Genomic DNA, 26145 nt, shown 5'->3' with positions numbered 1-26145 from the left:
GATTGTTGCAATGTGTATACCTGTCAAAAAGGATTGCCCGAACCCTGCTGAAAGCTATTTTACACATCAAGTCCTGAGCCAGTCTCCACTCTCCTGTTCTGATCTGATCATCCAGAATGATCTGAAAGAAAACTATGAGAGCTAATTATAGAGCCCAGAGTAATTTTCAGATGCCTTTTTTTCTTCTTTTTCTCATGCAGGGTACTTAGGAATCTCGCACTCTTGGTGAACCCAATTTACATTTTTGTTGGGATTGGGAAAGTGGGACTTTAGACTTTATTTTGAAGGCAAAACTCGTTAATTTACTTAGGAAGCACTTAAATTCTATTTAGTTTTATTTCTCTTCTCTCTCTCTGTTCTCTTTTTTTCTATTTTTCCCTCCCTTCCTCTCTCTTTCTCTTCCTCCCTCCCTCCCTCCTTCTCTTCCTTCTTTCCTTTCCTTCCCTTTCTTCCCTTCCTCCTTCCTCCCTTCCTCCCTTTCTTGCCTCCCTTCTTTCTTTTCTTATCTCCTTACAACTTTCCTTCTTTCGTTACATCTTGGTAGCTTGGAACATACCTAAGTATTTCGGAAAATGGACATTGTTGAAGGGAAAATGTTATTTCTGTTACAAAAATGTGGTTCAGAATAATGAGATCTCAGGTTTGGAAAGAAAACCTAATATTTTTCTATTCTAGCCATTTAACTAATACTTGAATCCCCTCTACTCTATTTGTAGCCTATGATGGGATACCTACCTCACCTACAGTGATGGGGAGCTCTCTTTGTTCTGAAATAGCCCATTACAACTTTGAACTGCTCTGGCAGTTATTTAGTTATTGTTTATGTTGAGTTAAAACATACTTTCATGTAACATCTGTCCACTGCTCTTTAGTTTCTCTCCTTGGGACCATATACAGCTGTATTTTTCAAATTTTAGGCTAAAATCCAGGGTTGTAAAATAATTTTAGTTGAATATGACCAGCATTAAAAGAGGAGGAGGAGGGCTTCCCTGCTGGCACAGTGGTTGAGAGTCCGCCTGCTGATGCAGGGGACGCGGGTTTGTGCCCTGGTCAGGGAGGATCCCACATGCCGCAGAGCAGCTGGGCCCGTGAACCATGGCTGCTGAGCTTGCGTGTCCAGAGCCTGTGCTCTGCAACGGGAGAGGCCACAACAGTGAGAGGCCCGCGTACTGCAAAAAAAAAAGAGGAGGAGGAGGAGGAGAAGAAATGGAGTAGAATAGAATAGAAAATATCAGAGTGTATCACAAGTAGTAAGGTTTTCATGAAACTTTTGTCTTGATTGAATAATTATTTAATTATATAATTAACTACATATGTGAACTGGATCTCAATGGCTAAAAGAAGTTTGTAAGCTGATGAGAAGAATGTGTCTAAAAAAAATAGAATGTGTCTAACTTTTCTTCCCTATGACCATCCTATAGCTGAGCCATTCTCATGACCTACCAACTCTTTTCTTCCCTAAGCTAAGTATTTCCTTCTACTCATCCATATGTATCATCATCTCACATCTCCTTGCCATCTTTAGTACATGCTCGTATACCTAGTTTGTATGAAAACCATGGACCTGGGATCAAAACAATGTCCCTAGCTGTGCTCTGATGGAAACAGAGGCAAGCAGGACTATCCTTTGCCTGATTCAATGCATTTCAGTGCAGCCCAAGGTTATATATTGTAGTGGTTAAATGCACGCACCCAGGGGCCACTGGCTTTGGGGTCCAATTCTTCAGCTACTGTAAACCTTAGGGTAAGCTGAATAGTAACCTTGAACAAGTTATTTAACCTCTCTGTGACTCAATTTCTTCATCTGCATATAGGATAATGATATTCCGTAATATTTTTGTGAATATTAAATGAGTCAATATATGTAAAGGACTTAGTGCCAGGCATATAGTAAGCACTCAGTGAACTAATATATTTTTAAAGCAATTACAGCAAATCGTTGATCCATTTAACTTTTTATCAACTCAAATGTCTAGAGCTTTTGGTGTGTGCTGTAAATAGAGCAATCGTACCTCCCAGTTTGCCGAGGGCAGCCCCAATTTGCACCTGCTGTCCTAGCATAATTAACAGTGACCCCTTTTACTCTCAAAAGTGGCCCAGATAGAACCTCATGTCTGATTATTCTAAACTATATTCTTGGAGTAGGAATTAATATTTTCCCCAGTTACATGCCACCCTAGCTAAAAACTGCACCTTCTCTCACTAAGTACGTGATCAATTTTGGATTTATGTGGAAGACCTTTTTTCTCTTTCTATTGAAACTTCACCTCAATTCTCTGCCCACTACCCCTCTTTCCCTCCTTGACAAGTGGCAGAACCAAGATTGGAACCAGAGTTCACCTAACAACAAAGGCTAGGCTTTTCCCTCTGCGTGCAGTTACCTGGGTCTACCGCCATCATTCTGCTCTGTGAAGACCTTTTGGTTTCTGATTAAGTCATTGCTGATATTTATTAATCCCCTTAACCTCATATTAGTGACACATTTTAAATTCATTCAAACAAGTATTTAATGAACTCCCACGGGATGCCATGTCCTGTTCTAGGAGCTGGGATGGAGCAAAGGACCAGCTGACACATCCCTTCTCTTAGGGAACTGACGTACCTTAAGGGCTGCTTTGTGGCTTGATTCAAGTAAACTGGAGTTACCAGAATAGGACTGACATAAAGCCCTGAGACTGGTCACTAGATACTTCCTTCTGGATTAAAATTATGTATCCATTAAAAGTAGCATTTGGCAGTCATTTAACAGATAATGAGTCTGTGTTTTATCGCTCAATTTGTATTTCTTCTTCTTATCCAAAGGATAGTATAAACCTACTGTCAAAGGCATTTTTTTCTTGCTACATCATATCTGTCATATTCCTAGATATTAGTCTGCTGTGAAAGAAGGAAATGGTGTTGTTCGGACTAACTGAACCTTAGTGGTGGCCCCATGGTATTCTTTAAGTAACGGCATATTTTAATAGTCTGCTTAGAATGCTGTTGTGGGTTAGTAGTCTGCAGAACTTGCATTCTCTGTCATTTTGAAAATTGGGACTCTTCTTCTTTCTGCCAGTTTCATCTCTTGTTTGCTAAGTTTCCTTAAAGATGCCCACCGTTAGCTCAGTGATCTGATTTGCTAAGTTTTTCCCATATCCTAGAAAATAGTATGGCCAAGCCAGGAGACTTGAGCTTCTTTACAGAAGCTAGATGCTTTTCTCTCTTAAAATCTTACTCATCATTGGTTTCTATTCCTGTTATGAATGTATGAATGGAATTCTTCACTGAAATTTGGACACTGTGACAGTTGTTGTTATCAAGCCCTCATTATGTACAAAGCACTGTTGCAAGCATTTTACACACTGATCTCCCTTAGTCGTGTTGTATCACCGTGACATCGGAATTATCTCCATCTGAGAGATGAGGAATACAGGATCACACAGGGAGTGAGGTGTAGAGCAGGGACTTAAAACCAGTCTGTCATGACAGAATGACTGGAGAATGGTGTACCCTCAGGACTAAAATTGAGGAAAGAGGTTCTTGATAAAATAGCCTTCTAAAATGGAAGCCTTTCTTCTAATGTGATACAATTGTTTGCATTTGTAATTTATCATTTTGTTGATGATTCATAGTCCATATTTAAAATGTTAATATTTTACTTCCATAAAGATGAAGTTATTAAAGCAGATGTAGATGAGGCGGAACTTTGGGAGGAAAGGAGTAACAATTTGAGGAAGACCACCCAATTTGTTTTCTCGTAAAGCATCTACAGTGTCTGTTTGTTTGCTTTTCTTCATAAAAATGAAGCAAAGAGTATGTGCAGCTGTGTGTGACCACCTAGGCAGTTTGCTTTCCGTGGAACAGATTGGGGCACCAAAGACCAAAGTGCCTTCTTTTGAATTATTTCCTCACTCTCCGTAGATCCATGTTCTTTCCTGCCATGATACCATGATCAGTGAGTTAAATTTTCATTGGTTTATATCAGGCTTACTTCCAAAAAGGATTTGAGGCGATGCCAGTGTCTGTTGACTTATAAGCAACATTAAAAATATTATTACTGTATGACTAACAATATCTATTACTAAATAGTAGGCCTTATACAGACCGGGACCCACATCTCTTCTGTTCACTGGTACGTTCCTAGCTCTGAGCACCATCCAAGGCACATGGCCACATTAATTGAATAAATGAATGAATTGGTGAATGGCACTCTGTGTTAGCTTTAAGGGATTTTCAGTATCACTTGTATTTCTTTTGTTGGTGGTGAGTTGAGAAGCTACTTTGTAAAAGAGAAACATTCTTAAAAAAAAAGTTGTGATGTTTCAAAACGCAAGATTACTTTCCAAGACTTTTGATTTTGGAGCAGTTTTATTAGCTTGGTGAAGATCTAGTCCTGGCCCTGGCTGTTTATCTGAACAACGGGAGGAGTTGAGGAGAGCATGTGCAAGGGTGAGGCAAGAGTCCTCTCACGGTCGCCATCAGTCCCTCTTTACACGCCCAGAATAGGTACAGACGCTGCCAGCGTGGGGCACTGGCCATACTGACACTTCTAGTTTTTAAGTGGACAGACCAGGAGACTTCAGTCCCAAAGTGGACAGAAGAGCCTTTATATAAAGGTCCTAAGACCTCATAGAGATGAGATGCTAAACCCATAATTTGCTCCTTGCCGCTCCTGCTCTTAGGATGTTAGTGGCAAGTTGAGTCTTTCCTTTGGAGAACCTTATTTCTTTCCACTTAAATTATAATTATCGTCTGAAAGTACACCAATATTTGATTTAAAAATTTTAATATTTACATTTATATTTATACGAAGTTATATATTCAAACCTCATCTAGAGAACTTGATTTAGAGTAATAGCAATTAGGAAAGGTTTATAGTAGAGAACATGCTAAACTGGCTTAAGGGTTTTTTCCCTCTTTGAAATGTGTAAAATTTCTTTAATTACCCAAGAACTTGAATGTTGTTAATAGGATTCTTAAGTTTAGCATAAAACCTGGAAAATCAACTGCGTGGTTAAGAATCAGCAGTGCCATCTAGTGCTTACTACCTTGAATTACGAATGGAAGTGCCAGCAAGGGATACGGGAGACTAAGAAATTCTGCTCTCTGTTCAGTGATTTACTTAGAGTGTGAAAAGTATTTCTCACCATGTTAAGACTTTAGGTTTATCTGATTAGAAGGGGTCTTCCTTTTAATTCAAACCAGCAAAGACTACAGTTTTCTTTAAGGCCCCCTTAGTGCTGAATTTTTAAAAACATACAGTGACATTAAAAACAGCAATTATAATTTCATAAAGATTACATGAAGTCGTTTCTGAGTAGCAGCTCTCTAAGATGTTCTAATAAAACCCTGGAGTATAGGTTAAATTGAAAAAATTCTATGACATAAATAGGGTAAGCATATATAAGTAAGCAAAAGCATGGCAGGAATATAATCAGGTGATAATCTTGCTTCCTCCATACTTATTGTATGGTAATACAGTAATTTTGCAATCCTTAATTTATCTGCTACTTTAAAAAATGCTTTCCAAAGATTAACAAATATTGATGGGTTCAATCAGAAAAAAAAAGTCTGCCTATTCATTAGTTTTAAGTTTATAATAGGTGAGTGTATGGGATCTTTGAAATTTCTAGAATAATTATATTTTAAAACCTTAGCACTTGTAAGAGTATTCATTTGGTTCTTATTTTGCTTTTTACTTTACCAACACACATTAGTTTACAGTTTAGGAAGAATCACCATTGAGACCAGTTTTAATAGTCCTTTGGTAATTCCAAGTTTCATATTGGAAGTGTCTCACATTGGAAGCTTCTTGACAATAGCCCATGAGTTACTATTTTTTTTTCCCCATTAGTAGTATATGTCATGACAGTAATATGTGTTCATGATGAAATTTCAGGTATCAATCATTCTTTATAAACTCAGCCCCTGGAAATATTCACTGTTAGTAGCTTAGTGTATTATTTTCAATTGCTATATTTGTTAATGAAAACCTTTTCTCTTTCCAGTGGACCAAAGGTGGGGGCACCCTATTCTCACTTTCCTCAGTGGTGCTTTCTTCCAGAGAATTTGCTGGCAATTTTTTCTGCTAAGGCAACTGGTAATTTATTACCATGGTCAGGAAATTTGCACTTTCATTCCTGGTTTTACTGTTTCTACCTTTCTGTGGCATTTAATTTCTTAGGAGCTTGACAACAACATGTATTTGAGTAGTGCTATGCATATTTCCTGGCCTGTTCAGATATATATCAACCCTGGACAGAAAGGTTATAGAAAGGTTAAAGACTTTTCCCAAGTTGGCTCACATGTGGCAAAGCCATAATTTGAATGCCTTCTGATTACACATGTCCTGAGGTGAACTCATCTGGTCCCATGACTTTAAATGCTGTCTGAATTCTGATGATTCTCAGATTTGTATTTCCAGCCCTGACTTCTCGCCTGAGCTTCAGACTTGTATATCCAACTGTTGTTGTCTCCTTTTCCCTGTCCTCTCTTTCCTCTCTCCTTCCCCCTCCGGCTCTCCCTTCCCCTTCTTCTCCTTCTCCTTCTTCCTCTTGTCCACTTTGATGCTATCTCAAACTTGATTTCACAATAAAGAGGATCCTTGATGTCCCTACCCCATCCAGTTTCTCTCAAGGTCTTTTCCATCTTAGCCAATGGCATCATTAGCCAGTCATTTGCTCAGGCAAAATCATGAAATAATACTCAGCTTCTCTCTTTCTCAACCTTGACATTGAAACTGAGCAGGACCCCATGGGGCTTCTGGGCACAGAAGCCTTTCTGTCCCCCATTTCTTTTTTATAGCGAACAGACTCCAGCCTCCATGACATTTCCTGAGTTCCAAAGGGCAGATTCGAACAGCTGCTAATCAGAGAGGGGAGGGGATGCAGAGACAAGGGAGGAGCAGCCAAGAAACAATAGTGCAGCCTTGGGGCAGGGTCCTGGTTCCGTCTCAAGGGATACACATAACAATATCTTTGAGCTCTTTACACCCCCAACAAATGAAAGGTGTTAGTATTCTTCATTCCAGATTAAAGGAACCAGAGAAGCTCATCAAGATTAGGAGACCACCTGAGACCAGATTAAAGGGGTGCAGGCCCTGCACACACCCTAATCTTATCAGCAACCCCACCCTTGAACCATTGCTATAAAACTCCTCACTAAATCCTCCCAGGTTGGGACACACGGTTTTCAAGGACAGGAGCCCGCTGTGTCCCCCTTTGCCTGGCAAAGCAATAAAGCTATTCTTTTCTACATCATCCAAAACTCTGTCTCTGAGACTCAATTTGGCACCATTGCTCAGAGGCTGAGTTTTGGCATCAACATCAAATCCATCAGCAAGTGCTAAACCTAACTATTTTTCACCAACCTACTTTCATCTTTTACTTGGGCTACCACAATCACGTCCCAACTGGTTTCCCTGCTTCTACTCTGTTCCCCATTACCTTGTTTCATTTTTTCATTGTACTTAACAATATAGGATATTATTTGTTATGGATTTCTTGCCTGTCTTGCTCCCTCTAGAATGTAAGCACTACAAGGCAGAAACCTGTCTTGTTACCACTGAATCCCCAGGTCCTAGAACACTGCTGGCAATAGTGAATTTCATGTTGAATGAATGAATGAGTGAATGAATGAGCAAATGAATGAATGAAAGGAAGAAATCTGGTGCTTTTTCAGTAGTTGGGGATTCAGGAAAAATTATTCCTTTGCTGGTTTTTTTTTTTTAAATTAAGATTACTTTAATTAATTAATTTATTTTTGGCTGTGTTGGATCTTCGTTTCTGTGCAAGGGCTTTCTCTAGTTGTGGCAAGTGGGGGCCACTCTTCATCACGGTGCATGGGCCTCTCACTGTCGTGGCCTCTCCCGTTGCAGAGCACAGGCTCAAGACGCGCAGGCTCAGTAGTTGTGGCTCACGGGCCCAGTCGCTCCGTGGCATGCGGGATCTTCCCAGACCAGGGCTCGAACCCGTGTCCCCTGCATTAGCAGGCAGATTCTCAACCACTGCGCCACCAGGGAAGCCCCTCCTTTGCTGGTTTTATTAGGGCTCTTTTGTAAAGTGTTGAGAGACTTTTATTTAATAATATGTTCTTGAGCTTGGTATTAGAGCTTTATAATCTCAAATATATGGTATCATTTGAGACTTGTTGCATGCATCTTGTGCTCCCTGAGATATTTCTGAGAGATTTTCTGTGGAAACCTAAAAATGAAACCAATTATATTGTTTTCTGGGAAAGGCCTGGCCCAATAAATGAATGGGAAGAAACTGTTGCTGGTTGAGAGAGGCATTCAGTATACCCTTCAACAGTGATTTAAAAGAGAAAAAAAGAGAAGTGAATGCAAAACATCTCTATTTGCTTTGCATTGCCCTTCTTCCAGTAAGGTTAACTTTGAATAAAGAGGCAATTGATATTGTGTTGATTAATACATTTTTAAAGCTGGAAACTTAAAATGAAGGTCTAAGGATTCTGAAATACTATATTTAAAAAAAATCAATGACTCTATTAAGAAATGCAAAACAAAATGAGGGAAAGGTAGGAAGAGAGATTGATTGGTTATTCTATATTTGGTGTAATGGAAAATATTTTTCTTGAACCAGCAAGATCTGGGCTTTGATTCTAATCTTGCCGCTAGCCAGTCCCATGTCCTTGGGCACATCGCTTCTGGAATCTAGGTTTGTTATCTCTGTTGGTGGTTTAGGGTGATCACATGAGCTGAATCTCAGGAAAGAATCCTTAATGGTATGAAGTATGATACAAATACAATGTAGTATTATTATTTTGTAATGCTAACAATGCTATGTTGAGATATAATTTATAAGCTATAAAAGGCACAGATTAAAAAAAAAAGAGTTAAAAAAACTCTTTTTTCCCTTCCAGATATAACTGACATACAGCACCGTTTCGGTTTAAGGTGTGCAGCATAATGCTCTGACTTGCATCCATCATCAAATGATTACCACAGTTAAGTTTAGTGAACATCCATCAAGTTGCATACATACAACATTAAAGAATTAGAAAAAAGAAGCAATATTCTTCCTTGTGCTGAGAACTCTTAGGGTTTACTGTCTTAACAACTTTCATAGGTAACGTACAGCAGTGTTAACCATATTAATCATGTTGTGCATCCCAGGCACTCATTTATCTTGTAACTTGTAAAGGGAGTTTGTCCCTTTTGACTGCCTTCATCCCGTTCCCCCTTCAGCCCCCTCCACACCCACAACTGGTAATCACAGATCTAATCTCTTTTCCTATGAGTTTGTTTTTGAGGTGTAATTGACCTACCACACTGTCATTACAGAACATCATGATTTGATATTTCTATACATTTCCAAATGATCACACAGTAGGTCTAGCTATGATATGTCACCCTACAAAAATATTACATAGTTATTGACTGTATTCCCACACACTGGACATTTCATACTCATAACTCATTTATTTTTCAGCTGGAAGTTTGTACCTCTTAATCACTCTCACCTATTTATTATTATTTTTTAATAAATTTATTTATTTTATTTCTATTTATTTTATTTTTGGCTGCGTTGGGTCTTCATTGCTGTGCGTGGGTTTTCTCTAGTTGCGGCAAGTGGGGGCTACTCTTCGTTGCGGTGCACGGGCTTCTCATTGCGGTGGCTTCTCTTGCTTTGGAGCATGGGCTCTAGGTGCATGGGTTTCAGTAGTTGTGGCGCACAGGCTCAGTAGTTGTGGCTCGCGGGCTCTAGAGTGCAGGCTCAGTAGCTGTTGCGCACGGGCTTAGTTGCTCCACGTCATGTGGGATCTTCCCAGATCAGGGCTCAAACCCATGTCCCCTGCATTGGCAGGCAGGTTCTTAACCACTGTGCCACCAGGGAAGCCCTTGCCCTCACCTATTTCTTTCCTTCCTCTACCTCCCTCCCCTCTGGTGACCACCTATTTGTTCTCTGTATCTATAACTCTGTTTCAATTTTGTTACATTTGTTCATTTGTTTTAATTTTAAAATTCCACATATAAGTGAAATCATACAGTATTTGTCTCTGTCTGACTTATTTCACTTAGTGTAATACCTTCTAGGTCCATCCATGTTGTTGCAAATGACAAGAATTCATTCTTTTGTACGGCTGAGTAATATTCCATTGTATATATATATATCGCATTTCTTTATCCATTCATCTATGATGACACTTGGCTTGATTCCATATCTTGGCTATTGTAAATAATTTTGCAGTGAACATAGGGGTGCATATGTCTCTTCTAATTAGTGTTTTTGTTTTCTTCAGATAAATACCTAGGAGTGGAATATTGCTGGATCATATGGTAGTTCTAGTTTTATTTATTTATTTATTTATTTTTTGAGGTATGCGGGCTTCTCACTGTTGTGGCCTCTCCCATTGTGGAGCACAGGCTCTGGATGCGCAGGCCCAGTGGCCACGGCTCACGGGCCCAGCCGCTCAGCGGCATGTGGGATCCTCCTGGACCGGGGCACGAACCCGCGTTCCCTGCATCGGCAGGCAGACTCTCAACCACTGTGCCACCAGGGAAGCCCTCTAGTTTTATTTTTATTATCATTATCTCACCCTTCTAGTATGAGGATCCAGGTTTTCATTCTCTTGCTGTTTTCAACTTTGGGGTCCTAGAACTCTAATAGCTATGAAGATGCCAAGATCTGAACTCAGAGTTTCATGAAACAACTTAAAATAGTTTTAAATGAGTTTTCTGGGAAATTTTTGCTTGCTTGTTTAACTGATTGTTTATGTGTATCTGAAATTAACAAGAGCAATGAAAACACCTTTTATGTAGCACCATCAGTGAGGCTTTATGTTCTTCTTATAAATTTCTGACCATCCTCTAGGATCTCAGATATGAAGTGTTCTTTGGATATATCAGGGGAGAAAGAATGAAGGTTTTCATGTCTTTAAAAGCAATTATAGGTTCAGGTCTCTGAAAAAGGATTAAGTGCCAGGAATGGCACCTCTGCTACCATTTGTTCTTCACTTTAAAAAAAAACTTTTTAAAAGCCAGACTACTGATGCATTTGAATGCCATTAGTACCTATTTCTTAGTTTAGCAGTGTTATTAATTTTTCTTCTTAAAATGGTAGGAAAATGATCCTGAAGCAGTATATTGCGGTTGTTTATTTTATTTTATTTATTTCTTCTTTTGAATTTTATTTCATTTATTTTTTTATATAGCAGGTTCTTATTAGTCATCCATTTTATACACATCAGTGTATACATGTCAATCCCAATCTCCCAATTCATCACACCACCACCCCCCCACCACATTTCCCCCTTGGTGTCCAAACGTTTGTTCTCTACATCTGTGTCTCAATTTCTGCCCTGCAAACTGGTTCATCTGTACCATTTTTCTAGGTTCCACATATATGCGTTAATATACGATATTTGTTTTTCTCTTTCTGACTTACTTCACTCTGTATGACAGTCTCTAGATCCATCCACGTCTCTACAAATGACCCAATTTCTTTCTTTTTTTATGGCTGAGTAATATTCCATTGTATATATGTACCACATCTTCTTTATCCATTCATCTGTCGATGGGCATTTAGGTTGCTTCCATGACCTGGCTATTGTAAATAGTGCTGCAGTGAACATTGGGGTGCATGTCTTTCTGAATTATAGTTTTCTCTGGGTATATGCCCAGTAGTGGGATTGATGGGTCATATGGTATAATTCTATATTTAATTTTTTAAGGAACCTCCATACTGTTCTCCATAGTGGCTGCATCAGTTTACATTGCCACCAACAGTGCACTCCACACCCTCTCCAGCATTTGTTGTTTGTAGATTTTCTGATGATGCCCATTCTAACTGGTGTGAGGTGATACCTCATTGTAGTTTTGATTTGCGTTTCTCTAATAATTAGTGATGTTGACCAGCTTTTCATGTGCTTCTTGGCCATCTGTATGTCTTCTTTGGAGGAATGTCTATTTAGGTCTTCTGCCCATTTTTGGATTGGGTTGTTTGTTTTTTTAATATTGAGCTGCGTGAGCTGTTTATATATTTTGGCGATTAATCCTTTGTCCGTCGAATGGCTTGCAAATATTTTCTCCCATTTTGAGTGTTGTCTTTTTGTCTTGTTTATGGTCTCCTTTGCTGTGCAAAAGCTTTGAAGTTTCATTAAGTCCCATCTGTTTATTTTTGGTTTTATATTCATTACTCTAGGAGGTGGATCAAAAAAGATCTTGCTGTGATTTATGTCAAAGAATGTTCTTCCTATGTTTTCCTCTAAGAGTTTTATAGTGTCTGGTCTTACATTTAGGTCTCTAATCCTTTTTGAGCTTATTTCTGTGTATGGTGTTAGGGAATATTCTAATTTCATTCTTTTCCATGTAGCTGTCCAGTTTTCCCAGCACCACTTATTGAAGAGACTGTCTTTTCTCCATTGTATATCCTTGCCTCCTTTCTCTTAGATTAGTTGACCATAGGTGCGTGGGTTTATCTCTGGGGTTTCTACCTTGTTCCATTGATCTATATTTCTGTTTTTGTGCCAGTACCATATTGTCTTGATTACCGGAGCTTTGTAGTATAGTCTGAAGTCAGGGAGTCTGATTCCTCCAGCTCCGTTTTTTTCCCTCAAGACTTCTTTGGCTCTTCTGGGTCTTTTGTGTCTCCATACAAATTTTAAGATTTTTTGTTCTAGGTCCATAAAAAATACCATTGGTAATTTGATAGGGATTGCATTGAATCTGTAGATTGCTTTGGGTAGTACAGTCATTTTCACAATATTGATTCTTCCGATCCAAGAACATGGTATATCTCTCCATCTTTTGGTATCATCTTTAATTTTTTTCATCAGTGTCTTACAGTTTTCTGCATACAGGTCTTTTGTCTCCCTAGGTAGGTTTATTCCTAGGTATCTTATTCTTTTTGTTGAAGTGGTAAATGGGAGTGTTTCCTTAATTTCTCTCTCAGATTTTTCATCATTAGTGTATAAGAATTCAAGAGATTTCTGTGCATTACTTTTGTACCCTGAAACTTTACCAAATTCATTGATTAGCTCTAGTAGTTTTCTGGTAGAATCTTTAGGATTCTCTATGTATAGTATCATGTCATCTGCAAGCAGTGACAGTTTTACTTCTTCTTTTCCGATTTGTATTCCTTTTATTTCTTTTTCTTCTCTGATGGCTGTGGCTAGGACTTCCAAAACTGTGTTGAATAATAGTGGTGAGAGTGGACATCCCTGTCTTGTTCCTGATCTTAGAGAAAATGCTTTCAGTTTTTCACCATTGAGAATGATGTTTGCTGTGGGTTTGTCGTATATGGCCTTTATTATGTTGAGGTAGTTTCCCTCTATGCCCACTTTCTGGAGAGTTTTTATCATAAATCGGTGTTGAATTCTGTCAAAAGCTTTTTCTGCATCTATTGAGATGATCATATGGTTTTTATTCTTCAACTTGTTAATATGGTGTATCACATTGATTGATTTGTGTATATTGAAGAATCCTTGCATCCCTGGGATAAATCCCACTTGATCATGGTGTATGATCCTTTTAATGTGTTGTTGGATTCTGTTTGCTAGTATTTTGTTAAGGATTCCTGCATCTATATTCATCAATGATATTGGTCTGTAATTTTCTTTTTTTGTAGTATCTTTGTCTGGTTTTGGTATCAGGGTGATGGTGGCCTCATAGAATGAGTTTGGGAGTGTTGCTTCCTCTGCAATTTTTTGGAAGAGTTTGGGAGGATGGGTGTTAGCTCTTCTCTAAATGTGTGATAGAATTCACCTGTGAAACCTTCTGGTCCTAGGATTTTGTTTGTTGGAAGATTTTTAATCACAGTTTTGATTTCATTACTTGTGATTGGTCTGTTCATATTTTCTATTTCTTCTGGGTTCAGTCTTGGAAGGTTATACCTTTCTAAGAATTTGTCCATTTCTTCCAGGTTGTCCATTTTATTGGCATAGAGTTGCTTGTAGTAGTCTCTTAAGATGCTTTGTATTTCTGCGGTGTCTGTTGTAACTTCTCCTTTTTCATTTCTAATTTTATTATTATTATTATTATTATTTTTTGCGGTACGTGGGCCTCTCACTGTTGTGGCCTCTTCCATTGCGGAGCACAGGCTCCAGACGTGCAGGCTCAGCGGCCATGGCTCACGGGCCCAGCTGCTCTGCAGCATGTGGGATCCTCCTGGACCGGGGCATGAACCCACGTCCCCTGCATTGGCAGGCGGACTCTTAACCACTGCACCACCAGGGAAGCCCTCATTTCTAATTTTATTGATTTGAGTCCTCTCCCTCTTTTTCTTGATGAGTCTGGCTAATGGTTTATCAACTTTGTTTATCTTCTCAAAGAACCAGCTTTTAGTTTTATTGATCTTTGCTATTGTTTTCTTTGTTTCTGTTTCATTTATTTCTGCTCTGATCTTTATGATTTCTTTCCTTCTGCTAACTTTGGGTTTTGTTTGTTCTTCTTTCTCTAGTTCCTTTAGGTGTAAGGTTAGATTGTTTATTTGAGATTTTTTCTTGTTTCTTGAGGTAGGCTTGTATAGCTATAAACTTCCCTCTTAGAACTGCTTTTGCCACATCCTATAGGTTTTGGATCATCGTGTTTTCATTGTCATTTGTCTCTAGGTATTTTTTGATTTCTTCAGTGATCTCTTGGTTATTTAGTAATGTATTTTTAGCCTCCATGTGTTTGTGTTTTTTATGTTTTTTTCCCTGTAATTGATTTCTAATCTCATAGAGTTGTGGTCAGAAAAGATGCTTGGTATGATTTCAATTTTCTTAAATTTACTGAGGCTTGATTTTTGACCCGAGATGTGATCTATCCTGCAGAATGTTCTGTGCACACTTGAGAAGAAAGCATAATCTGCTGTTTTTGGATGGAATGTTCTATAAATATCAATTAAATGTATCTGGTCTATTGTGTCATTTAAAGCTTGTGTTTCCTTATTAATTTTCTGTTTGGATGATCTGTGGATTGGTGTAAATGAGGTGTTAAAGTCCCCCTCTGTTACTGTGTTACTTTCGATTTCCTCTTTTATAGCTGTTAGCAGTTGCCTTATGTATTGAGGTGCTCTGATGTTGGGTGCATATATATTTATAATTGTTATATCTTCTTCTTGGATTGATCCCTTGATCATTATGTAGTGTCCTTCCTTGTCTCTTGTAACACTATTTTAAAGTCTATTTTATCTGATATGAGTATTGCTACTCCAGTTTTCTTTTGATTTCCATTTGCATGGAATATCCTTTTCCATCCCTTCACTTTCAGTCTGTATGTGTCCCTAGGTCTGAAGTGGGTCTCTTCTGGACAGTGTATATATGGATCTTATTTTTGTATCCATTCAGCAAGCCTGTGTCTTTTGGTTGGAGCATTTAATGCATTCACGTTTAAGGTAATTATCAATAGGTATGTTCCTACTACCATTTTCTTAATTGTTTTGGGTTTGTTTTTGTAGGTCCTCTTCTTCTCTTGTGTCGCCCACTTAGAGAAGTTCCTGTAGTATTTGTGGTAGAACTGGTTTTGTGGTGCTGAATTCTCATAGCTTTTGCTTGTCTGTAAAGCTTTTGATTTCTCCATTGAATCTGAATGAGATCCTTGCTGGGTAGAGTAATCTTGGTTGTAGGTTCTTCCCTTTCATCACTTTAAGTTTATCATGCCACTCTCTTCTTTTTTTTTTTTTTTTTTTTTTTTTTTTGCGGTACGCGGGCCTCTCACTGTTGTGGCATCTCCCATGGCGGAGCACAGGCTCTGGACGCACAGGCTCAACAACCATAGCTCATGGGCCCAGCCGCTCCATGGCATGTGGGATCATCCCGGATCAGGGCATGAACCCGTGTCCCCTGCATCGGCAGGTAGACTCTCAACCACTGCGCCACCAGGGAAGCCCAGCCGCTCCCTTCTTGCTTGTAGAGTTTCAGCTGAGAAATGAGCTGTTAACATTATGGGAGTTCCCTTGTATGTTATTTGTCATGTTTCCCTTGCTGCTTTCAATCATTTTTCTTTGTCTTTAATTTTTGCCAATTTCATTACTATGTGTCTCGGCGTGTTTCTCGTTGGATTTATCCTGTATGGGACTCTCTGTGCTTCCTGAACTTGGGTGGCTATTTCCTTTCCCATGTTAGGGAAGTTTTTTACTATAATCTCTTCAAATATTTTCTCAGGTCCTTTCTCTCTCTCTTCTCCTTCTGGGACCCCTATAATGCGATTGTTGTTGCATTTAATGTTGTCCCAGAGGTCTCTTAGGCTGTCTTCATTTCTTTTCATTCTTTTTTCTCTATTCTCTTCCACAGCAGTGAATTCCACCATTCTGTCTTCCAGGTCACTTATCTGTTCTTCTGCCTCAGTTATTCTGCTATTGATTCCTTGTAGTGTATTTTCCATTTCAGTTATTGTATTGTTCATCTCTGTTTGTTTGTTCTTTAATTCTTCTAGATCTTTGTTAAACATTTCTTGCATCTTCTTGATCTTTGCCTCCATTCTTTTTCCAAGGTTCTGGATCATCTTCACTATCATCATTCTGAATTCTTTTTCCAGAAGGTTGCCTATCTGCACGTCATTTAGTTGTTTTTCTGGGGTTTTATCTTGTTCCTTCCTCTGGTACGTAGCCCTCTGCCTTTTCAACTTGTCTATCTTTCTGTGAATGTGGTTTTTGTTCCACAGGCTGCAGGGTTGTAGTTCCGTGTGTGTTTAAATGAGTCCCATTCCCAGATATTGGAAAGCATGTTTTTAAGTGTTTTGGAGAAAAGTAATTTTTTTTTAAGTCCAAGCAGATTGTTTTGTTTTAGAAACACTAAAGATGCAATATGTGAATCATATTTGGATTTTAAAGCAGGATATTAAACTTCACAGTAAAAGTGATTCCATTGTTGTTGAAGCCCAGAGAGAGGTTAATAAAGCCAGCAGACAGAGAAACTGAAACTGACTTGGAGAAGTGAATGACGCAGGAATGGAAATATTGAATAAATAACTTTAAAACCATTTTTTTGATGTTCTTTTATCCCTTGAAGACAGACAGATCATTAAAATTAACATTGTAGTAAACATTTTCTCTATAAAAATATGTAACCTAATAATATGAATATTGAGTCAATCACATGTATTTTTTTCCAAATTCATAATTTGGATTTGGATTGGATTTTCAAGTCCAAATTTCTAAATTTATTTAGTATTTTGATATTCATATTTGCTAGCCAATACACCTTAGTCAATCTTTAAAAATAAATCTCCAGGGCCTCCCTGGTGGCACAGTGGTTGAGAGTCCGCCTGCCGATGCAGGGGATATGGGTTCGTGCCCGGGTCCGGGAGGATCCCACATGCCGTGGAGCGGCTGGGCCCGTGAGCCATGGCTGCTGGGCCTGTGCATCCGGAGCCTGTGCTCCACAGCGGGAGAGGCCACAACAGTGAGAGGCCCAAGTACCGCAAAAAATAAATAAATAAATAAATAAATAAATCTCCATTACGTTCAAGTAAATAATCCTGAAGGTGAAGTGAGTTGGCCTTATTGAAACGTGAGTGAATGTGAAAGTTGAGTTGGCTGACTAGGGAAAGTGAGGAGGGGATTAAAAAAGGCATGCTATTTCCATGTGTTTGTTGCTTTGCAGTTGCTGTTAGTCTCCTGGGGGCCTTTCCCATTCTACCTCATCTGTTAAATTCTTACTAATTCTTTCAACATCCATTTCAAGCATCCTGTTCTCAGTGATGACTTATATTAACACCTCTCGATAGATAGTTTCCTACTCCATTTCTACTGCTGCCTTGTGTGTGCCTCTGTTATTGCATGTAGCACACCGTAAATTATTTGCTTTCATTTCTGTCATTTTTTGTATCGCCAGTGCCTAGCTCAGTGCCTGACACATAGTAAGAACTTAATACCTGTTTGCAATGTACATTCAAATGAATGAACAAAATGGTGAGTGATAGCGCCTGAACTCTGCATAACCTAGATACTGCTCAAAAGATGCCGTTCTTGGCCCCATCCTTCTCCTTGGGCAAAGTAGTGGTGGTAGGTCAGAGGCTACCTAAAGGATAAGCAGATGGGTGGGTTGATTATTCAATAAATATTCATTGGGCTTCTGGCACTATTTCATGTGCTGCGGGGGAAATTGCAGAGATGTAAGCTATACTGTATCTGCTCTCAGGGATTTACCAGTTAGATTTAGAGGTATAACTTACCTAGATGAATCATTTAGAGGGAAGTTGAATGCTGAATTACAAGGAAGCCAGAAAAGGTAGAAAGCCTTGTGCGTTGAAAGAGTTGGGAAAGTTAGAGCAGTCACAAGTTAATTTGAGCTCAGCAGTATTGCCTGAAGGAAAGGCTGAGGAGTTGGCAAGACTTGGGATAGGGGAGAGTTGAATGGTTGACTGTGTGGGAATGAACTTGTGGAGCAGGGTTTATTCCGGGGACTATAGACCCTTTGTGTATCCACGGATAGGCTTTAAAGGGGTTTTGAACCCCTGGAAATACTTGCAAAATGTTGTTTGTATGTGTATACAGGCAGTTTAACAGTGATAATGTTCAGCTTTTAAAGATGTGGATATAGAATTCTAAAAGAATGCTAAATTTTGTAATGTTAATCAAGAATAGGTAGCATTTTAACCATTTGTATTTTCATGAGGTCCTAAAGAGAGGGGAAAAAGAAGAATTCAGGGACAGGGGAGGGGAGAGAAAGAGAGAGAGGAAGAAGATTTGTGCTAATGTTTGAAGAGGTAAAATAACAACATAGGTGTTAATATTTATTTATGACATTTCCCCAAAAGTGTATCAGTAACCATGAGGCATCTTTAGCTGATTATCAAGAGAGATCATCTAAGCACTGAAGACCAGACTGCTGCGGCCAACACTGCTTATTTGAGAGAAACCAAGTACTGAACTACTACTGAATACTGTGAATGAAAATTTATCCCGTTGTTACCCAAATGAAAATATACTAAATTCAAAGGCATACAATGTTATAGACTTGGCCGAGATTTTTTGGTTTTATTTGTCAGGGTCTTTAATTTCATCAACTATTTGTTTAAAGGATTATTCTATTTAACCCTTTTCCCCAGTTTTATTGGGACATTATTGACATATATCACTGTACACGTTAAAGGTGTACAGCATGATGGCTTGATTTACATGCATTGTGAAATGATTACCACAATAGGTTCACCTAATATCCATTTTCTCATACAGATACATTAAAAGGAAAAGAAAGAAAAGGAAAAAATGTTATCTTCTTGTTATGAGAACTCAAGAATTACTCTTAACAACTTCCCTAAATATCATACAGCAGTGTTAGCTGTAGTAATTGTGTTGTGCATTACATGCCTAGTACTTATTTAACTTATAATTAGAAGTTTGTACTTTTTGACCACATTCCTCCAATTCCCCCTCCCCCACCCTCTGTCTTTGATAACTTCAAACGTGATATCTTTTTCTTTTTCTATGAATTTGTAGTTCTTTGTTTTTTTAAAGATTCCATGTATAAGTGAAGTGAAACCTTACAGTATTTGTCTTTCTCTGTCTGACTTATTTCACATAACGTAGTGCCTTCAAGGTACATCCGTTTTTTTTGCACATGGTAGGGTTTCCTCTTTTTTTTGGCTGAATTATATATATATAATTTTTCACAAATTTTTTATCCATTCACCCATCAATGGACACTTAGGGTATTTCCGTGTCTTGGCTATTGTAAATAATGCTGCTACGAACACGGGGGTGCAGATATCTTTTTGAGTTAATGTTTTCATTTCCTTTGGATATATTCTCAGAAGTGGAATTGCTGGATCATGTGGCAGTTCTGTTTTTAATATTTTGAGGAACTTCCATACTGTTTTCCACAGTGGCTGCACCAATTTACAGTCCCATCAACAGTGCACAAGTGTTCCCTTCTCTCTATATCCATGCCAGTATTTGTTATCTCTTGCCTTTTTGATGATGGCTATTCTAATAGGCATGAGATGATATCTCATTGTGGTTTTAATTTGCATTTCCCTAGTGACTAGTGACGTTGAGCATCTTTTCCTGTATCTGTTGTTCTTGCATGTATGTGAAATGTCTATTCAGGTCCTTTGCTCATTTTTGAATTGGGTAATTGTTATTATTATTTTTGCTATTGAGTTGTATGAGTTCTTTATGTATTTTGAATATAATCCCTTATCAGATGTATGGTTTGCAAATATTTTTCCCATTCTGTAGATTGTCTTTGCACTTTGTTGATGGTTTCTTTTCCTGTGCAGAAGCTTTTTAGTTTGATATAGTCCCACTTGTTTATTTTTGATTTTGTTGCTTGTGCTTTAGGTGTCATATCCAAAAAATCATTACCAAGACCTATGTCAAGGAGTTTTATTCCTATGTTTTCTTCTAGGAATTTCATGGTTTTATGTCTTACATTAAAGTCTTTAATCCATTTTGAGTTAATTTTTGTGAGTGGTGTAAGATATGGGCCCAGTTTCATTCTTTCCCATGTGAATAGCCAATTATCCCAGCACCATTTATTGAAGAGACAGTTTTCTCTTCATTGAGTATTCTTGGCTTGTTTGTCAAATATTAGTTGATCACATATGTTTGGGTTTGTTTCTGGGCTATCAATTTTGTTCCTGAACTATTGATTCTGTTCCATTGGTCTGTTTGTCTGCTTTTACGCCAGTACCATACTCTTTTGATGACTATAGCTTTAAAGTATAGCTTGAAATCAGACGTGTGATGCTTCCTGCTCCATTCTTCTTTCTGGAGATTTCTTTGGCTATTTGGGGTCATTTGTGGTTCTATAGAAATTTTAGGAGTGTTTTCTCTACTTCTATTAAAAATGCCATTTGAATTTTGATAGGGATTGCATTGAATCTATAGGTGGCTTTGGTAGTATTGACATTTTAACAGTAGCATGTCTTCCAGTTCATGAATGTGGGGTACCTTTCCATTTATTTGAGTTTTTTCAATTTCTTTTATCAACGTCTTATAGTTTTCAGTATAGAGATATGTCACCTCCTTAGTTAAATTTATTCATGAGTATCTTATTGTTTTAGATAAATGGGATAGATTTCTTTATTTCTTTTTTTCAGATAATTTGTTGTTAGTGAATAGAAACTTATTTTTGTATGTTAACTTTGTATTGTATTTAACCTTTTGAATTTAAGAATTTTTCTCTTAATATAAAAATCTGTATTTCTTTATACAAATTGAACGTAATGAACTTGACTTGGTTATTTGCCATAGATGCAGATTCTTTTAATATTAGATGCTCAATGTATAGAGAAAACATTGAGATTGGAGCTCTTTTTCAGCTATTGTCAATGAGAGGTTAACAGACTCACATGTCAGGGATAGGAATGATGGATTTATACTTCGGGTTTAGTGAGCATTTCACTATCACAGACATGCTTTGAAATGATAACTTAATCATGTCACAAGTGTGAGTTAATGAGGAGGAAAGAGACACATGAAAAACATGTCTGTTCATTTGTTCTTTGGCTTGTTCCCAAAAGGATTGCAATGAAGAAGTGTTTCATAATTATTGGTTTATGGGATCGATAAGAGCTCAGTAATGTAGGAGCAAACAAGCTGTAAGTTTATGCAAAGAAATAGTGCAACAGGAGATTTTTCTCCGGTTGTCATTAGGAAATTAACTCATTTGACAATAGTTAAAGAAGATAGTGTTGCTGAGAGAGGGAGTAGACATATAAACCTCAATTATATCTAAATCATCAGTAAGCCATATTTTTACATAGAATTCCGTTTAATCCAAAGAGCCGAGCAATTTGATGATGCTAGGAACTTGTTGATTCAGATTTATAAACCTAAAAAATGCATAACTAATGTTAATTTAATAATGTTGGATTTTAATAGCCTTAAAGTATTAAGAAAGATATATTATGTAAATTCTCAGATCATATAATTTTATAAGAAATAGACTGTTCAACCCATAAAGATTCAACATAAAGGGTCACTTCAGTGAATGTTCAAAATGTATTATCATTTCTATGGTAGTCTAAACCCATTTTTAAAATCTGGTAGTAATATATTTGTATACACATTATATATAATGTTAGAATCATATAATATATATTTTAATATTATATAATATATTATAGGTTATAGTATAGTGATGTATAATATACTTTTTGATTTCTTAATATCTTATATTTTCAGAAAAGTTGTATATGTGGTTTACATTTCAGATAATTGTACAGCAAGCTGGGGAATGTAGTAACTTCAGAACTTGTCCCTTGCTTGAGAGCAGGTTGGACCAAGAAAGTATATTGGTCTAATGGGCCACTCCTGGGGCTTGGGGCTTAAAGGCTGGAGGTGGCCCAGGTAAAATAATTAGAGAATCCGGAAGTGCAGAGTGTGCAGGAGTGAGTGCAGTCCATGTCCAAGAGGGAGCAGCAGGTCAGAACTAGACAAACTATATACATCGTCAATTCTGAATGTGAGGCTGATTAAAGGGCATTCAAGAGCAGGGTGAATGAAAGTTCACAGGGGCAAGAGAGAAGGTCCAGACCTTCATAAACAGTGTTGGGTTTTCTGGGCTGCCTGATCCCAGGTTGATGTTGGCTGGAATTAAAGGTACAGATTCAGATGGCTCACCTTTTATAATTTCATGCTTATTAACATAAATTTACATTTTATTTTGAATACATTTTAATATGAATTAAAATTACTGCCATAACAAGGTGCTTAACTTTCAAGCTATAAATAGTAGAAGTTCTAGTTTGGGAATGTGGACCAAAGAAACTGTTAGCAATCTATTTATGAAGAACAGGTCAGTGGTTGCTGAGTTAGGAGTCTGGGGAGGGTGTTACTGCAGAGGAATAGCACCAGGAGGTTCCTTCATGGTACTGTTCTGTATCCTGACAGTGGTGGTGTTTACACAAATCTATATATATGTGTTAAAATTCGTAGAACTGTACACCAATAAAGTCCGTTTTACTTCATGATAATTAAAAAAAAAACAAAGCACAAAATGCTAGCAGGGAAATCAAATGATCTTTTTGATATAGAAGAGGCAAACAATGGAGCAAAGTATACCAGAGCAGTCCTAGAAAGCCGTGGAAAGCAAGGGTCCTAGAGGTGTATGGTTTGCATGTTTCTTAGCTCTTTAGATTGGTGGAGGACACACTTCAAAGTTGTTACATGGAGGCCTAAAATTCTTTCCCCACTAGGTTTTCTTTTATCTTTCTCCCTCTCTTTTAATAGACTTTCCTCCCTCCCTCCATCCCACCCTCTCTCCCTTCCTTACTTTCTTCCTTCCCTCTTTCTTCTCTTTCTTTCTTGAAATAAGCTTATGCTATCTGACTTGATAAAGTGGCACCCTTGATTACATGGAAGAGACATGAAAAGAGAGGGGATGAGAAGATGGTCCAGTTCTGCTTCAAACGTGAGGGTGGACAGTTGAGCCAGAATAAAATCAAACTGGAAACCCTGCTGCTCACCAGAACACACCTATGACATCCGATGCAACCTGGAGGCCTCTCTGGTTCAGACAATACTAAACGTTGCTCTGGAGCCGAGCATGTGGTTTGAGTTGGAATTGTGCCAGGCTCCAGAAGTTGGCTGCAGTCCAGAACTGATGAGAGGGCCCTTGGAGTAGGACTTAAGTTGATCTTGACCTTTTAGTGTTCTTTGGGTTAGACCTCCTGGGATTACTCTCGTCCAAAACTATCTTTCTGTCCCTTTGAAGGAATAAATTTGTGTCTTGGGCCTGGAACAAATTGAAACCAATCTTCTAGAGATTTTGAATGGCTATTAAGCAAGGATCAGGATGACATGGGTTCTTCCCTCAGTATTGTCTCTTTAACTTCTCATTTGCTTGGCAACCTGATTTCTGATTTTCTGAATGGATGTTCCTCTGGTCATCTGCCCAGGAAACGGCTCTGGATGAGGGACCATAGGAGAGTGTTTTATATCTCTTGCGAAGGGAAAGGTTAAATTTTATTTCCAAGAGCACTGGCTGAGTGAATTCTTGGACACAGCCGTCCTCGGGAGAGTGCAGTGGGGAAGCTGTGGCCGGAGCATATAGCTCCATGGAGGCAGGAGTGAGCTATGCAGTGCCAACTGTTTACAGCAGCTTCCTGAGTCTGCTAATACCAGACTGATGGAGTAAAAGATTAGTCTGAAGTTCTCAACTTGCAATCTTTACATTAAACACTGGTAACCACTTTTTCTTTCAGACTTTCCTCTAAGTTATTCAGGACTTTAAAACTCTAGCTATGAGACAGCGTCAACTGCAATTCTTGACACTTGCTAACCTGAGCCACAACCCTGGCTTAGGATCATTTCAACATGAAGCATGGGTCTTTTAGATAGTCTGAAAATATATGGCAGTACGTTGCTGGTACTAGATTCCTTGGAGTTGAATATTGTGGTATAGGATTTGTGATTTGAGTTTACCATCTGATTTATATATCCAATGGTCATATCATAATTCAGATTTGCCAGTCTGGGTACTACCAGCCCTGTGCCTGACTAAACTGCATATTTAAGTATAAGGCTAGAGCTAAAGCTAAAAATGCAGATGGATTTGGAAGGCGGAATTGTCCTGTTTTGAGGTCAAGCATAAAGCCAAGAAATTGCTGGAGCAGCTCTGACAGGGATTTCAGGAAAATAGGCTTGTAATATTTCCATTTCTCTTGGTTTGCAGTCTGGCTCCAAATGTAGTAAGATCAGCCCTTTTCCCAAAGGTCTTGGTATTTCTGCAGTTGTTTTCAGAAAGTCTCGAAAATGAAAAACAAGTAGTCCACAGAATCTCAAGCATCTATACCTCAATCACCGAAGCTTTTGGATGATCTAAGAGGGAAAGAGTTGATGCCACATAAGTGAAGGTGTGGGTGACATAGTGCATATGTGGAAGTTGCTCTTTCAGATATGACATCGTGCTAATGGCACCTGAAAGCGGCAGAGCACATTGGTTCTATAGCAAGCATGCTGGAAAGTCCTTTATAAGAGCTCTGCACATGATATTTCTACTTTCTGTTATTTTAGGTCCTTTTTGTTCCATTCACTTGAGTCAGCTGGGCCATCTGTCGAGGTCAGTAAACATCTCAAACTTTCTAGGTGGTCCAGTTACTCCAGTGTTAATATGTCACTTACTTTCATTACTGAGAAACTATATTTAAAGTATTTTTAATGAATCCTTCCAGTATTATCATTTTTGGCCTATAGAAAAAGAAACTAGTGTTTAGAGAATTTATGTGATTTGTGCAAATCACATAAACAGATCACTGGATCATGAGAACTATAGAACAGTATATTTTATATTGTTAGCTGTCAACCTTCAAGTGGTTGAAGCTCTCCATATAGGTGATGTGTCTAAGGAAGTTTGAAACAACAGGAATGATTGGATTGTATCAGTGACATTTAAATATTTTTGGCAAATGAAACTTATACGAACGTCCAATATGTTGAGCTACAGGTTCAATTTTATTAGCATGAATTTCTCTTAAAAGTTCAGTTTTCTAATAACTACCTTCTTTCAAGTTAACCAGTAACTCTAACAGACTATGATGAACACAAATATTTAAAATCTGGATTTGTGTAATCGCTTGGAGCCTCAATACCTGATATATTTTTGTTTTGTTGATTGTCCAGCATCGAAAAAAAAGTCTGATTAAGAGATAAATTCCTGCAAATGGGTATAATTTTCTAAACAGCTAAGCCCACTCAGAATAATCTTCAATCAGATTGATGCAGAAGCTTGAAAAATTATTAATAGGAAGTTTTGATCCAGTTCAAATCACTGTATAACTCTAATCTAAGGAAGGCTCACTCTTCCCATTCTCTCTTAAAACCAGTCCAAACCTATCTACTGAAATTGCACTTCTCAAGGTTCCTAGACCTCTGTGTAGCCAAATCTGTCCATAAATTCTCGGTGCTCACCTTGTGGAACCCATCAGCTGCATTTGATACCCTTGATCACTCCCTCCACTTACCTTCCAGGTCTCCACTCTCCCTGGATTTCTTCCTACCTCACTGGCCACTTCTCAGTTTTCTTTCTGCTCCCTCCTCTTCTTTGCCCTGTATTTTAGAGTGCCCTAATCAGCCTCTCCCAACCATGGTTTCTCATCTGAACCACACAACACAGAAAACAATTTGAATGACCATTTTCTCAATTTTCCCAAGGGAAGTATCTAGTACTGTTCTAGATGCGTAGGAGGGAAATTAATTTGTTGCATACAATGGGTGCCTTAGGGAATTGTCTTAAGTTTTTCAGAGAACCTCAGCTCAGAAGGGTTGCCGGACTCAG

The sequence above is a fragment of the Hyperoodon ampullatus genome (genome assembly GCF_949752795.1).
Source record: "Hyperoodon ampullatus genome assembly, chromosome: 2".
Classification (NCBI taxonomy): domain Eukaryota; kingdom Metazoa; phylum Chordata; class Mammalia; order Artiodactyla; family Ziphiidae; genus Hyperoodon; species Hyperoodon ampullatus.
This window is presented reverse-complemented; position numbering follows the sequence as displayed.